At 40.4% G+C, this 12,324-nt stretch overlaps 1 non-coding gene across 1 annotated transcript; it reads left to right on the forward strand.

Moving 5' to 3' along the window:
- Window positions 1–10,040: 10,040 nt before the first annotated feature.
- Window positions 10,041–10,144, forward strand: LOC112713886 (small nucleolar RNA R71). Its single transcript, XR_003158846.1, has one exon. It is a non-coding gene; the product is annotated as a small nucleolar RNA R71 (small nucleolar RNA).
- Window positions 10,145–12,324: the final 2,180 nt, after the last annotated feature.

Raw genomic sequence — 12,324 nt, forward strand, 5'->3', positions numbered from 1 at the left:
TGCTGGTAAAGGAAGTGGAGTTCGGAGTGCCTGGGTCCTCGTCAGGTCTGTGATTGCCTGTGAGTAGCTCCTTGAGGTATTTGAAACGGCAGTGGTTACAGCGCTCTCGGAGCTTTGCTTTCTTGTTTTGTTGGTCTAACCGCTTCAGTATTTGATGCAGCAGCTGACTAGTAGATGGTGGAAGAACTGCAACATCCTCTGTGGACTGGCTGGTAGTGGCAAGTGGTGGCCTGAGATATCTCCCGTTAGGGACGATTGATCATCCTGTGGAAGTATGGCTTTGGTGTCTCCAGCTCTGTAGGAGACTCTGGCTGCTGAGACAAGATCAGAGACCAAGGTGGGGAAAGGTAGGTTGCCCACGATTTGCACGTTTCCCATAGCATTTCGGATATGTCTCGGTAAATTTAGAGGCTGGTCGGTGAGGATGCACCATAGTAGAACGGCCATGTTTGCGGTGAAGGAGGACTCATGAGTGCTTGGGAAGACATAATGGGACATAATCTGTGCCTCTAAGGTAAGTGCAGAAGCCGAGATTCCCTTGGGACGGGAACGATGGTATCCGAAGATCCATTTGCTGCCAGGTTAAGCAATAACTCTGAGAACAGCATCCCAGTCAAAGTTGTGTACGCCTGGTGCTTGAGTGTGGCTTCTTGAAAAGCGTCCAATCCTTCTGGAGCAGGGGGAAGATCTAAGGCTCGCTGAATGGCCTCTTCTATAATGGGGACTTGCTTCTGACGTATATAAATAGACTACAGGGTCGGTAGGTGGAAGTTGGAGTAGAACTCAGCTACCCAAGAAAGATTAACCTGTCGTGGCTGTCTCTGTAGGAATCCCCAATGTGTTTGTGCAATTTGCGGCTCAACAAAGTCGGCAATACGAGGCGGAAGGATAAGAAGGTGTTCATTGTTGTAATTTCGAGCTGCCAGAATAGGAAACATCTGCTCACAGTAGCGATTTAGAAATCGTGCAGTGTCCTTTGCTGGGAAGACTCTCTCCTTTTCATCAACCTTTATAATTTATTTTAATTATTTTTGTTGAGGGCTTGACTGCAGTTGAAGAAGGCTCTGCCACTAATGCTCTTTTTGTTCCTTTCCTTGCTGTGGATTTGGGGGTAGCTTTCTCTTTCTCTTTCTTGGTGGCCATCCTGAAAGGAAACGAGGAAAGTTATTAGCATACAAGGGATATAGTAAGGAAAAGAATAGGAAAGGTGGTAATCAATGCACAGGTATGGATAATGATGTGAACACATGGTCATGACTACATGTGGCAAATCAACAATAGAAATATAGCAAGTGCATGTGAGGAAAATTGAATGCAAGGTGTTTATTGGTATGCTGGCAAAGGGCACGAGTAGCATAGATCAAGCATTCAATGTCCAAATTAGATTACCAAGTCTCTCAAATTAATAATATGTTTGTAAAAACAATTATATTTAAATAATAAAATAGTGAAGGGGTTATGTGAAAAGCAAGCATTTAGAGTAGTAGATTTAAAAAAAAAATCCAAAAATAGTACAAAAGGCCATATGGGTGTTTTCACAAACACATAGCATGCATATTAAATAAGGTATGGAAAATATTAATTAGAACATGCAAGTAACCCTATAAAAATAATATATAATTGTTTAAACAAATCCCAAACAATCCATAAGCAACACGTAAAAATAATGACCCAAATAAAATTCCAACACCAATAGGAGGAATAGGAAAAGAAAAAGAAAACATGGTTAGGGAAAGTAGAAGAGAAAGAAAAAGAAAACATGATAATAAAAAGAAGAATGAAAAAGTAAGGAGGGAAGAAGAGAGAAGAAGAACCTTGATAATGGTGGTGGAAGAGAGGGGGTGGAAGAGAGAAAGAGGGAAGGAAGAAGGAAAAACGGAGAAAGAAATAAGATTGAGGGGAAAGAAAAGATAAAACAGGCTGGTAGATTTAAATGAGTTGGGCGATGCAAACGGCGTGGACGCGTGGGGCACGCGGTCGCGTGGAAAGCCCTTAAGTGAGGTGACGCAGACGCGTCGGTCACGCGGATGCGTGACGCGATTTGCGCTAGTGGCGCTCGCACAACTCTCTGTTTAAATTGCGTTTTGCCAGAACTTGGGGTGACGCGATCGCGTGGTTGACGCGATCGCGTGGATGGCCAGATGAAAATAACGGCGCGGACGCGTAGGGCACGCGTTCGCATGGCAGGACCTGTGCGACTAGCACAAGTGCAGCCTAAGTCCAGCTCAACTCTCGGCAATTCACCCTTGTTACGTCGAATTGCAGGGCCACACGTTCGCGTGGTCGACGCGGACGCGTGGGGAGGACAAATTATAAATGACGCGGTTGCATCATCCACGCGGTCGCGTAGATCAAATTGTGCCAAAGGCTCGCCTCCAGTCACATTCTAGTGCAACTCTCTGTCCAAGCTTCTTCATTTCCAATGCTCATGCGACGCGAATGCGTCGGTGATGCTGGCGCGTCGCTTGCGATTTCTCTCTCTTTTTTTAATGCAAATGCAGAATGCAGATTAGGTGCAAGATATAGGCAGTAGTACGGAGAAGAGTTATAAAAGAGGGAAGAAAAGGAGAAGAAGAGGAACGATCATACTGTGGTGGGTTGTCTCCCACCTAGCACTTTGCTTTAATCTCCTTAAATTGGACGCTTCATTAGCTCAGTTTTCTGTTGGGAATGGATCCTCCAAGAGGAAGATATCTAACTCCTTGTTTTTTGTCACCTTCTCACCATGGTAGAGCTTCAAACGTTGTCCATTAACCTTGATGAGTTCAGAGCTTGAAGGGTGACTTAGGTGAAAAACTATGTACGGCTCAGCCTTCTCGACTCTATATGGACCTTTCCACCTTGACCGCAGCTTGCCTGGTATGAGCCTCAGTCTAGAGTTGTAAAAGAGGACTAAATCCCCAGGTTGGAACTCTTTCCTCTTGATGTGTTGATCATGTACAACTTTCATTTTTTTCTTGTACAGCCTTGAGTTCTCATAAGCTTCTAGGCTAAGGCTCTCCAATTCTTGCAGTTGCAACTTCCTTTCAGCTCCGGCCTTCTCAAATCCCATGTTGCATTCCTTTATTGCCCAAAAAGCTTTGTACTCCACTTCAACTGGAAGATGACAGGCCTTTCCATAGACTAAGTGAAAATGACTCATCCCAATGGGTGTCTTGTATGCTGTTCTGTATGCCCAGAGTGTATCTTGTAGCCTGGTGCTCCAGTCTCTTCTATGAGGTTTGACTATCTTCTGCAATATGCGCTTTATCTCTCTGTTAGACACCTCGGCTTGCCCATAAGTCTGAGGATGGTAGGCTGTTGCTACTTTATGAATGATCCCATGCTTCTTCAGTAATCCTGTTGGTGGATGAAATTGTGATCACTATTCTTTAAGTTGTTTTCATTGTAAAATTATGGAATTTGAAATTGGCACGAGTGGACACAACTCCGTTCAACTAACCAGAAAGTGTACTGGGTCGTCCAAGTAATAAACCTTACGCAAGTAAGGGTCGATCCCATAGAGATTGTTGGTATGAAGCAAGCTATGGTCACCTTGTAAATCTCAGTTAGGCAGATTAAATTGATTTATGGTTTCGAAAATAGAAATAAAAAATAAATAATAAAAGGGATAGAATACTTATGCAGATTCATTGGTGGGAATTTCAGATAAGCGAATGGAGATACTGTATGGCTCAAGGACGCCTGCTTTCCCACTTCTTTAACTCAATCCTTCTTACTCCTTTCCATGGCAAGCTGTGTATAGGGGTTCACCATCAGCGGTGGCTACTTTCAATCCTCTCGGGAAAATGATCCTCTGCGGTTGTCACTCGCATGGCTAATCGTCTGGAGGTATCACCCATGGTTGATAGCTACATCCCATCCTCGCAGTGAAAACTACGCTCACGCGCTCTGTCACAGCACGGCTAATCACTGGTTGGTTCCCGCTCCTACTGGAATAGAATCCCTTGATTCTTTTGCGTCTGTCACTAACGCCCAGCACTTGCGAGTCTGAAGCACGTCACAGTCATTCATTACCGGAATCCTACTCAGAATACCACAGACAAGGTTAGACTCTCCGGATTCCCAGGATCCTACTCGGAATACCACAGACAAGGTGAGACTTTCCGGATCCTCATAAATGCCGCCATCTATCTAGCTTATACCACGAAGATTCTGTTGGGGAATCTAAGAGATACACATTCAAGCTCAGTTGCATGTAGAACGGAAGTGGTTGTCAATCACGTGCGTTCATAAGTGAGAATGATAATGAGGGTTACTTATCATCACATTCATCATGTTCTTGGGTACGAATGAATATCTTGGAATAAGAATAAGAGAGATTTGAATAAAAGAAACTGGAATTGCATTAATACTTGAGGTACAGCAGAGCTCCACACCCTTAATCTATGGTGTGCAGAAACTCCACCGTTGAAAATACATAAGTAAAAGGTTCAGGCATGGCCGAATGGCCAGCCCTCCTGATCTGAGAACTAATCGTCCCAAGATGTCTAATACAATAGATAAATGTTCTATTTATAATAAACTAGCTCCTAGGGTTTACATGAGTAAGTAATTGATGCATAAATCCACTTCCGGGGCCCACTTGGTGTATGTTTGGGCTGAGCTTGATCAATCCACGAGCTGAGGCTTCTCTTGGAGTTGAACTCCGAGTTATGACGTGTTTTGGGCGTTCAACTCCGGATCATGACGTTTTTCTGGCGTTTAACTCCAGACAGCAGCTTGTACTTGGCGTTCAACGCCAAGTTACGTCGTAAATCTCCGAATAAAGTATGGACTATTATATATTGCTGGAAAGCTCTGGATGTCTACTTTCCAACGCCATTGAGAGCGCGCCATTTGGAGTTCTGTAGCTCCAGAAAATCCATTTCGAGTGCATGGAGGTCAGATTCCAACAGCATCAGTAGTCCTTTTGTCAGCCTTCTTCAGAGTTTTGCTCAAGTCCTCAATTTCAGCCAGAATTTACCTGAAATCACAGAAAAACACACAAACTCATAGTAAAGTCCAGAAATGTGAATTTAACATAAAAACTAATGAAAACATCCCTAAAAGTAGCTCAAACTTACTAAAAACTATATAAAAACAATGCCAAAAAGCGTATAAATTATCCGCTCATCACAACACCAAACTTAAATTGTTGCTTGTCCCCAAGCAACTGAAATTCAAATAGGATAAAAAGAAGAGAATATACTATAAATTCTAAAATATCAATGAATATTAATTTAATTAGATGAGCGGGACTTGTAGCTTTTTGCTTCTGAACAGTTTTGGCATCTCACTTTTTCCTTTGAAGTTCAGAGTGATTGGCGTCTCTGGGAACTTAGAATTTGGGATAGTGTTATTGACTCTCCTAGTTAAGCATGTTGATTCTTGAACACAGCTACTTATGAGTCTTGGCCGTGGCCCTAAGCACTTTGTTTTCCAGTATTACCACTGGATACATAAATGCCACAGACACATAACTGGGTGAACCTTTTCAGATTGTGACTTAGCTTTGCTAGAGTCCCCAGTTAGTGGTGTCCAGAGCTCTTAAGCACACTCTTTTGCTTTGGATCACGACTTTAACCACTCAGTCTCAAGCTTTTCACTTGGACCTTCATGACACAAGCACATGGTTAGGGACAGCTTGATTTAGCCGCTTAGGCCTGGATTTAATTTCCTTGGGCCCTCCTATCCATTGATGCTCAAAGCCTTGGATCCTTTTTACCCTTGCCTTTTGGTTTTAAGGGCTATTGGCTTTTTCTACTGCTCCTTCTTTTTTTTCTTTCTAATTTTTTTTTTCGCAAGCCTTTGCTTTTTCACTGCTTTTTCTTGCTTCAAGAATCAATTTCATGATTTTTTAGATTATCAATAACATTTCTCTTTGTTCATCATTCTTTCAAGAGCCAACAATTTTAACACTCATAAACAACAATATCAAGAGACATATGCACTGTTCAATCATTCATTCAGAAAACAAAAAGTATTGTCACCACATCAATATAATTAAATTAAATTCAAGGATGAATTCGAAATTCATGTACTTCTTGTTCTTTTCAATTAAAACATTTTTCATTTAAGAGAGGTGAAGGATTAATGGATTTTTTTCATAGCTTTAAGGCATGGTTACATACTAATGATCATGAAATAAAGACACAAAACATAGATAAACATAATGCTAAAAACCGAAAACAGAAAGAAATAAAGAACAAGGAATGAATCCACCTCTAGTGGCGTCTTCTTCTTGAAGGACCAATGATGTTCTTCAGCTCTTCTATGTCCCTTCCTTGCCTTTGTTGCTCCTCCCTCATTGCTCTTTGGTCTTCTCTTATTTCTTGGAGAATGATGGAGTGCTCATGATGTTCCACCCTCAATTGTTCCACATTGTGGCTCAAATCTTCTAAGGAGGTGTTGAGTTGCTCCCAATAGTTGTTGGGAGGAAAGTGCATTCCTTGAGGCATCTCAGGAATTTGTTGATGATGAGCTTCCTCATGCACTTCTTGAGGGCCGTGAGGAGCTTCTCTTGCTTGCTCCATCCTTTTCTTGATGATGGGCTTATCCTCTTCAATGGAGGTGTCTCCTTCTATGATAACTCCAGCTGAGTAACATAGATGACATATAAGGTGAGGGAAGGCTAGCCTTGCCATGGGTGAGGGCTTGTCGGCTATTTTGTAGAGTTCATTGGAGATGACCTCATGAACTTCTACTTCCTCTCCAATCATGATGCTATGGATCATGATGGCCCGATCCACAGTAACTTCAGATCGGTTGCTAGTAGGAATGATGGAGCGTTGTATGAACTCCAACCATCCTCTAGCCACAGGCTTGAGATCCAGTCTTCTTAGTTGAACTGGCTTGCCTTTGGAATCTATTCTCCACTGAGCTCCTTCCACACATATGTCCATAAGGACTTGGTCCAACCTTTGGTTAAAGTTGACCCTTCTAGTGTAGGGGCGTTCATCTCCTTGCATCATAGGCAAGTGAAACGCCAACCTCACATTTTCCGAACTAAAATCTAAGTATTTCCCCCGAACCGTTGTGAGATAGTTCTTTGGATTCGGGTTCATACTTTGATCATGGTTCCTAGTGATCGATGCATTGGCATAGAACTCTTGAACCATCAATATTCCGACTTGTTGCATGGGGTTGGTTAGGACTTCCCAACCTCTTCTTTGGATTTCATGTCGGATTTCTGGATACTCATTCTTTTTGAGCTTGAAAGGGACCTCGGGGATCACCTTCTTCTTTGCCACAACATCATAGAAGTGGTCTTGATGGCTCTTGGAGATGAATCTTTCCATCTCCCATGACTCGGAGGTGGAAGCTTTTGTCTTCCCTTTCCCTTTTTTAGAGGATGCTCCGGCCTTAGGTGCCATTGATGGTAATGGAAAAAACAAAAAGCTTATGCTTTTACCACACCAAACTTAAAATATTGCTCGCCCTCGAGCAAGAAAGAAAAGAAGAGAAGAAGAAGAAGAAGAAAGGATGGTAGAGAGGGAGAGAGGTAGGTTCGGCTATGTGGGAGAAGAAGAGGTTGTGTTGTGTGAAAATGAAGTAGAATGGAAGGGTATTTATAGGGAGAGGGAGGGTGGGTGTTCGGCCATTTTGGGTGGGAATGGGTGGGAAGTTGAATTTGAATTTTATGAAGGTAGGTGGGGTTATGGGGAAGAGTGGGTTGATGTGAATGGTGAATGGGGTAATTGGGAAGAGGACTTGAGGTGATTGGTGATGGGTGTTGGGAAGTGTGACATGGGGAGTAGGAAAATGAGATTTAGGATTAGGAGAGTGTGATTAGGATTAAAAGGTAAGGTGGAAATATGGTAGGTGGGGATCCTGTGGGGTCCACAGATCCTGAGGTGAAAAGAAATACCATTCCTTCACCATATAGGCATGTAAAATGCCTTCGTGCATCATTCTGGCATTTAAACGCCCATTGGTGCACGTCCTGGGCGTTCAACGCCCATGTAATGCATGTTTCTGGCGTTGAACGCCAGTTTCATGCTTGTTACTGGCGTTCAGCACCAGTTTGTCTCCTCTAGGCACATTCCTGGCGTTCAGCGCCAGGATGTTGCTTGTTTCTGGCGTTCAGCGCCAGAATGGTGCTCTGTTCTGGCGTTGAACGCCATCCAGATGCATCCTACTGGCGTTGAACGCCAGTCTGCGCGACCTTCAGGGTGAAAAAATTTTTTTTCTTCTGTTTTTGACTCTGTTTTTAATTTTTTAGATTTTTTTTGTGACTCCTCATGATCATGTTCCTAATAAAACACAAAATAACAATAAAATAAAAATTAGATAATTAAAATTGGGTTGCCTCCCAACAAGCGCTTCTTTAATGTCAATAGCTTGACAGTGGCTCTCATGGAGCCACAAGATGATCAGGTCAATGTTAGTGTGTAGTCCCAACACCAAACTTAGAGTTTGGATATGGGGTTTGAACACCAAACTTAGAGTTTGGTTGTGGCCTCACAATACCAAACTTAGAGTTTGACTGTGTGGGCTCTTCTTGACTCTGAACTGAGAGAAGCTCTTCATGCTTACTCTCTTCTGTCATAGAGGGGTGGCCACGTGCCTTAAACACAAGGTAGTCCCCATTCAATTGAAGGACTAACTCACCTCTGTTGACATCTATCACAGCTTCTGCTGTGGCTAGGAAAGGTCTTCCAAGGATGATGCAATCATCCTCTTCCTTCCTAGTGTCTAAGATTATGAAATCAGCAGGGATGTAAAGGCCTTCAACCTTTACTAGCATGTTCTCTACTATTCCATAAGCTTGTCTTAATGACTTATCTGCCAATTGCACTGAGAACAAGGCAGGTTGTACCTCTATGATCCCCAGCTTCTCCATTACAGAGAGTGGCATAAGATTTATCCCTGACCCTAGATCACATAGAGCTTTTTCAAAGCTCATGGTGCCTATGGTACAAGGTATTAGGAACTTGCCAGGATCTTGTTTCTTTTGAGGTAGAGTTTTCTGAATCCAAGTATCTAGTTCACTAATGAGCAAGGGAGGTTCACTTTCCCAAGTCTCATTACCAAACAACTTGGCATTCAGCTTCATGATAGCTCCTAAGTATTGAGCAATTTGCTCTCCAGTCACATCTTCATCCTCTTCAGAGGATGAATAGTCTTCAGAGCTCATGAATGGCAGCAGGAGATTTAATGGAATCTCTACGGTCTCTATATGAGCCTCAGATTCCTTTGGATCCTTAATAGGAAACTCCTTCTTGCTTGAGGGACGTCCCAGGAGGTCTTCCTCACTAGGATTTTCGTCCTCCTCCTCCCTTGTGCATTCGGCCACATTGACTAAATCAATGGCCTTGCACTCTCCTTTTGGATTCTCTTCTGTATTACTTGGGAGAATACTAGGAGGAGTTTCAATGACTTTCTTACTCAGCTGGCCCACTTGTGCCTCCAAATTTCTGATGGAGGATCTTGTTTCATTCATGAAACTGAAAGTGGCCCTTGATAGATCAGAGACTATATTGGCTAGATTAGAAGTGTTTTGTTCAGAACTCTCTGTCTGTTGCTGAGAAGATGATGGATATGGCTTACCATTACTCAGCCTATTGCGTCCACCATTCTTAAAGCCTTGTTGAGGCTTTTGTTGATCCTTCTAGGAGAAATTTGGATGATTTCTCCATGATGGGTTATAGGTGTTTCCATAAGGTTCACCCATGTAATTAACCTCTGCCATGGCAGGGTTTTCAGGATCATAAGCTTCTTCAGAAGCTACCTCTCTAGTACTGTTGGATGCATGTTGCAGCCCATTCAGATTTTGAGAGATCATGTTGACCTGTTGAGTCAACACTTTGTTCTGAGCCAATATGGCATTCAGAGCATCAATTTCAAGAACTCCTTTCTTCTGAGGTATCCCATTATTCACAGAATTTCTCTCAGAAGTGTACATGAATTGGTTGTTTGCAACCATGTCAATGAGTTCTTGAGCCTCTTCAGGCGTTTTCTTCAGGTGAATAGATCCACCTGCAGAATGGTCCAATGACATTTTCGAAAATTCAGAGAGACCATAATAGAATATATCTAATAGGGTCCATTCTGAAAACATGTCAGATGGACATTTTTTGGTCAACTGCTTGTACCTTTCCCAAGCTTCATAGAGGGATTCACCATCTTTTTGTTTGAAGGTTTGAACATCCACTCTCAGCTTGCTCAGCTTTTGAGGAGGAAAGAATTTATCCAAGAAGGCAGTGACCAGCTTATCCCAGGAGTCCAGGCTATCCTTAGGTTGTGAATCCAACCATATTCTAGCTCTGTCTCTTACAGCAAAAGGGAAAAGCATGAGTCTGTAGACTTCAGGATTAACTCCATTCGTTTTTACAGTCTCACAGATCTGCAAGAACTCAGTTAAAAACTGATTAGGATCTTCAGATGGAAGTCCATAAAACTTGCAGTTTTGTTGCATTAAAGCAACTAGTTAAGGCTTAAGCTCAAAGTTATTGGCTCCAATGGCAGGAATGGAGATGCTTCTTCCATCAAACTTGGACGTTGGCTTTGTGAAGTCACCAAGCATTCTCCTTGCATTATTATTATTATTTTCGGCTGCCATCTCCTTCTCTTGTTCGAAAATTTCTGAAAGGTTATTTCTGGATTGTTGTAATTTAGCTTCTCTTAGTTTTCTCTTCAGAGTCCTTTCAGGTTCTGGATCAATTTCAACAAGAGTGCCTTTTTCCCTGTTCCTGCTCATATGAAAGAGAAGAAAACAAGAAAAGAAAGAGGAATCCTCTATGTCACAGTATAGAGATTCCTTTATGTCAGTAGAAGAAGAAAGGGGGGGAAGAAGAATCCAAATACAAGGGATATAAGAAGTTCGGATTCTTAGATGAAGAGAGGTGAAGAGAAGTGTTAGTAATTAATTAATTAAATAGAATTAGAGAAGAAAAGAGAAATTTCGAAAATAATTTTTTTGAAAAAGAGGTTAGTAATTTTCGAAATTCAAAGACAAAATATAATTAAAATTAAAATTTAAAACAAAAAAAGAATTTTTGAAAAAGAGAGAGGTATTTTCGAAAATTTAGAGAGGGAAGAGTAGTTAGGTGATTTTGAAAAAGATAAGAAACAAACAAAGAGTTAGTTAGTTGATTGAAAAAGATTTGAATTCAAATTTTGAAAAAGATAAGAAGATAAGAAGTTAGATAAGATATTTTGAAACCAAATTTTGAAAAAGATAAGATTTTTGAAAAAGATAAGATAAAAGATAAAAAGATTTAATTTTGAAATTGACTTAACTAACAAAAAACTACAAGATAAGATTCTAGAACTTAAAGATTGAACCTTTCTTAACAAGAAAGTAACAAACTTCAAATTTTTGAACCAATCACATTAATTGTTAGCTAATTTTCGAAAATTTGATATAAAGATAAGAAAAAGATTTTGAAAATATTTTGAAAAATATTTTTGAAATTTTCGAAAAAAATGAAAAAGATATGATTTTTGAAAAAGATTTTGAAAAGATAAGATTTTTAAAATTAAAAATTTGACTTTGACTTGTAAGAAACAACTAATTTTGAAAATTTTTGACTAAGTCAACTCAAATTTTCGAAAATTTGGAGAAAAATGAGGAAAAGATATTTTTTTTTATTTTTGAATTTTTAAAGAAAAACACAAAAAATGACCCAAAACATGAAAATTTTGGATCAAGACACAAGATGCATGCAAGAATGCTATGAATGTCAAGATGAACACCAAGAACATTTTGAAGATCATGATGAACATCAAGAACATAATTTTGAAAAATTTTTGATGCAAATAAAACATGCAAGACACCAAACTTAGAAATCTTTAATGCATGGAAAATATGAATGCAAAAGTGCACATGAAAAACAACAAACAACACAAAACAAGAAATCATCAAGATCAAACAAGAAGACTTGTCAAGAACAACTTGAAGATCATGAAGAACACTATGAATGCATGAGATTTTCGAAAAATGCAAGAAAAAATTTTTAAAGCATGCAGTTGACACCAAACTTAAAAATTGACTTAAGATTCAAACAAGAACACAAAATATTTTTGGTTTTTATGATTTTATGATTTTTTTTGGATTTTTATTATTATTTTTTTCGAAAATAAAGTTTGTGAAAACGAACAAGAAAAGAAAAATTTTGAAAAAGATTTTTGAAAAGAAAATTACCTAATCTGAGCAACAAGATGAACCGTCAGTTGTCCATACTCGAACAATCCCCGGCAACGGCGCCAAAAACTTGGTGGACGAAATTGTGATCACTATTCTTTAAGTTGTTTTCATTGTAAAATTATGGAATTTGAAATTGGCACGAGTGGACACAACTCCGTTCAACTAACCAGCAAGTGTACTGGGTCGTCCAAGTA

The sequence above is a fragment of the Arachis hypogaea genome, chromosome 9 (genome assembly GCF_003086295.3).
Source record: "Arachis hypogaea cultivar Tifrunner chromosome 9, arahy.Tifrunner.gnm2.J5K5, whole genome shotgun sequence".
In the NCBI taxonomy this organism is placed as follows: domain Eukaryota; kingdom Viridiplantae; phylum Streptophyta; class Magnoliopsida; order Fabales; family Fabaceae; genus Arachis; species Arachis hypogaea.